This window comes from Anomaloglossus baeobatrachus, unplaced genomic scaffold (genome assembly GCF_048569485.1).
Source record: "Anomaloglossus baeobatrachus isolate aAnoBae1 unplaced genomic scaffold, aAnoBae1.hap1 Scaffold_125, whole genome shotgun sequence".
Classification (NCBI taxonomy): Eukaryota; Metazoa; Chordata; class Amphibia; order Anura; family Aromobatidae; genus Anomaloglossus; species Anomaloglossus baeobatrachus.
In genome coordinates this window covers 153,721-158,112 of record NW_027441895.1, presented here as the reverse complement: position 1 = coordinate 158,112, position 4,392 = coordinate 153,721, and positions in this window count along the sequence as shown.

Below are 4,392 nucleotides of genomic sequence, written 5' to 3'. Positions count from 1 at the left end.
CGCAAGGCACAGTGCTGCCCCCGCGTCCCTGCGCCCACCAGGCCCTGCATCTCCCATCTCATCACCGGGCCCCGGGATCACCAACCCCTACCCACGGAGGGGCAACACAACACCTGGCTGCTCCGCATCACCATCCCCGGGATCCCCATATTGAGCAGCGGTGGTGAAATCACCACAACCGTGGATGGCGTCACGGACAATAAACAATCCCCACACCCAACAGCCCCCTTTCACTCACGGGCGAGGAGTGCCGCTCGAGAAACCCCCGGGATCCGGCCCACAGCTCGAGCCACCACTGAGCAGCAACCGAAAGGACCCGAGCAGAAGGGGTGAGCGTAGTGTGCTGACACCCTCCTCCCCGCCCGCGAGAACTTGGCGTCACGAACAGGATCTTACCGCTCTGCCGTTAGGTAGAGGTGCGCCTTGTTACCGCCGGAGGTATCCGGCTGAAAAATTTCAGAAGTCGCCATCTTTGGCGCGAAAAGTTCCCGCTCGAGCGTCTTCTCGAGTAGCAGAGGCGCGAAGGCCAAAACCCTGCCCCGAGAGAGGAGTGGCAGGAAAGAGCTAAGGGGGACGGAAGCAAGATGTCTGCGCCCGACGGAGCCGCTGGAGGAGCGGTGGTCGCAGCCGCAGTGGCACCCGCGGATGGGAATGGGCCTGCTCAGGCCCCGGCCGTACTGGCGGGAGGTGCCGCGGCCCCCGCGCTCGCTCAGGTCATGCCGTTCTCCTTGCCCTATGCGCCCGGAGCTGCCTGGCTACCGCAGTATGACGGGAAACCGGATGCCTTACAGGCCTTCCGGAAAAAGCTTAACCCGTTGCTAGAGCTGTACCCCCTGACTAATAAGCAACGTGCAGCGATAGTGCTAGGCCAGTTAACCGGTGCGGCTGAGCAGGAAGCGGAGGCCTGGGCCGAGGGGGACCGGCTCTCTGTAGCCACCATCTTTGAGAAGCTACAGACTGCCTTCGAGACCCGGACTGAGGCTGAGTTGAGGATGCAGTTTTACCAGTGCCGGCAACGGGCTGGGGATAGCATTCGGGACTATGCTTTACGTCTGCAAACCGCCCTCCGCACGCTGAAGCGGGTGAATCCTATTAATGAGGTGGATAGCAACAAGATGTTAGTAGAGCAATTTGTGCAGGGGATGAGGTCCCCTGAGGATCGTAAACAACTCCGGCTGTGGGCCCTGGAACACCCTGATGTGGACTTTGCTGTGTTAAAGGAACGGGCCATTAAAGCACTACAGCCCCCAGCTGCAGAAGTTCTGGAACCCGCCCCGTGGCCCGTCGAGACGGCCCCCGTTGTGGCGACCTCTGCCATACCAACCTCTCCAACCCCTACAGCCCCAAGCAGCACAGTGGAAGAACTGGCCGCCCAGGTCCGTCGCATGGACGGAGACCTCACCAAGATCCTTGCTGCCCTACAACCTCTGACCAGATCTCAGCCTCCAGCAAAGATACAGCTTGCTGATAGCCCCGAGGATTTTCCTTGGATGCAGCGGAGAAGTGCTAATAACCCGCGGAGCAGACCTTCAATCTGCTACAAGTGCCGTAAGCCGGGTCATTACTTCCGACAGTGCCCGTTAAACGAGCAACCCCTGGGGCCCCGGGCCAATCCTCAGGAGTAGAACATCGTGGCCCCCCGGACTGGCGGGACCGATATATCGGGGCCCACCCCATCATCCCCGTGGCTGTGGACGGCATACCAGTGATGGCTCTCTTGGACACTGGATCACAGGTAACCACCATACCGTACACGTTGTACCAGCGGTATTGGGCAATAGACGAGCTGGCACCCCCAGATAATAGTATAACGTTAATTGCCGCTAATGGACTTCCATTGACCCAGGTGGGGTATAAACAAGTGGCTATGACAGTGGGGCAAGCTGAACTGCAACACCAGGGTATGATTGTGATCATGAATGAACCCAGTGATCATAACCCGAAGATAGTGCTGGGAACCAATGTGATGGAGCACTGCATGGCTGATGTACTGACCCTATTGCAACAGCTAGCCGCCACAGCGGCAGGGAGCCGGCAGAGAGCTGTGCAGCGTGGGATTCGAGCTCTGATGTACCGCCAGCATGTCAGCTCAACAGGAGGGGAGATTGGTGGAGTGAGAGTGATGGATGTTGCTCCCTTGACTGTGCCCCCTAGGAGTGAGATGATGATTTGGTGTAGGGCAGCAGTAGGGCCTCAGGGGCGTGACTACCCGGCTATGATGGAGCCCATGCCCTCCGAGCACTGGCCCACTCTAATGGCCGCCAGAGGGGTGGTGGATGTAAAAAAAGGAATGGTGCCTGTGAGGGTGTTGAACTGTGGGGAGGAAGAAGTCAGGCTTCCCCGGTATGCCACTATTGCCAAGCTGCTCACCCTAGATCCCCACACCATCCACGAAGCCAGTCCCTCAGTCTCCTCCCCTAACACCAGCACTTCCCGCCTCAAGGGGTGGTAAAGGAGTGGCACCAACAGCTACACGTGGGTACTGATGATACTCCTACACATCACAAAGCAGGGGTGTACAGGGTGGTGCAGGAGTATGAACAGGTTTTCAGTAAACATCCCCTAGACTTTGGGCAGATCAAGGGGGTCCAACATCACATTCCCACCGGTGAACACCCCCCTATCAAAGAGAGGTACAGGCCTATTCCCCCTGCACATTATCAGTGTGCCAAAGACATGTTGAGGAACATGAAGGAGGCAGGGGTTATTCGGGACAGCTGTAGTCCCTGGGCCGCCCCGTTGGTACTGGTTAAGAAGAAGGATGGTACCATGCGGATGTGCGTGGACTACCGGAAGATTAATCAGATAACCCATAAAGATGCCTACCCACTGCCTCGTATTGAAGAGTCTTTGGCCGCACTGAGAACTGCAAACTACTTTTCTACCCTTGACCTCACCAGCGGAAATTGGCAAGTGGCAGTGGCCCCGGAGGACCGGGAGAAAACCACCTTCACCACTCCGATGGGGCTCTGTGAATTCAATAGTATGCCGTTCGGGCTGTGCAACACGCCAGGAACCTTCCAACGGCTGATGGAGTGCTGTCTGGGACACCTAAACTTCGAGACCGTCCTATTGTATTTGGATGATGTGATTGTTTACTCCCAGACGTATGAATCCCATCTGGAGCACCTGGCCGAGGTGTTCGCGTCCCTTGCCAAATACGGGATGAAATTGAAGCCTTGTAAGTGTCACCTGCTGAAACCCAGGGTGCAATACCTGGGGCACGTGGTAAGTGCAGAAGGTGTCGCCCCCGACCCTGAGAAGATCACTGCCATCCAAGGCTGGCCGAGACCAACCACAGTGAGGGAAGTAAGACAGTTTCTGGGTCTGGTGGGGTACTACCGGCGCTTTATCAAAGGGTACACGAAGATGGCTGCTCCCATGCAAGATCTCCTCGTGGGACAGACCAAAGGTGGCAGACCCCTAGGGGTCCCACTGGTGTGGGAGGAAAAGCATGAAGAATCCTTCTGCCAGCTGAAGGCGGCCTTGACTGGGGAAGAAGTCCTAGCATATCCTGACTATGGCTGCCCATTCATCCTTTATACTGACGCCAGCAATGTGGGACTGGGAGCAGTCCTGTCCCAGGTCCAGGATGGGAAGGAGAAAGTGATAGCTTATGCTAGCCGGAAGCTTAGGCCAACTGAAAGGAACCCCAAGAACTACAGCTCCTTCAAGCTCGAGCTCCTGGCATTGGTATGGGCTATCACCGAGCGGTTCCGCCACTACTTGGCTGCCGCAAAATTCACCGCTTTTACGGATAACAATCCGTTGACCCACCTAGACACAGCTAAGCTGGGCGCATTGGAACAGCCGTGGGTGGCCCGGCTAGCCAACTACGACTTCACCATCAAGTACCGAGCTGGTCGTGTCAACATTAACGCTGATGCACTCTCCCGAATGCCCCATTTGTCAGAAGAAGGGGGCGAGGATGACGACCTCGAGGAGATCGAGCTGCCTGCATTTCACCAGCCACCAACTGAGAAGATACAAATACACCAACAACGGGTGGATCTGGACCCCCGGCCCAGTCAGGAATGGCAGGAAGCTCAAAACCAGGCGCCGGCTGTCCGCCTCGTCAAGACCCTGGTGGAACAAGGTGCTGTTGGAATAGACCCTGCCGCTCCCGCTGAAGCCCAGCGTTTGTGGAAGGAACGGAAAAGGCTTTATCTACATCAAGGGAAGCTGTACCGTGAGCTGATCAACCCGAAGACCCATGAGAAAATCTGCCAGTTGGTTATTCCCCAAGCTGATGTGGCTACTGTTCTGCGGGCATACCATGATGGTGCCGGACACTTCGGGTGGAAGAAGCTGGAGATGCTGTTGAGAGAGCGGTTCTACTGGAGTGGGATGCGGGAGGCCTGGTGCCGAGAGTGTGGTCCTTGCACGCTGAGA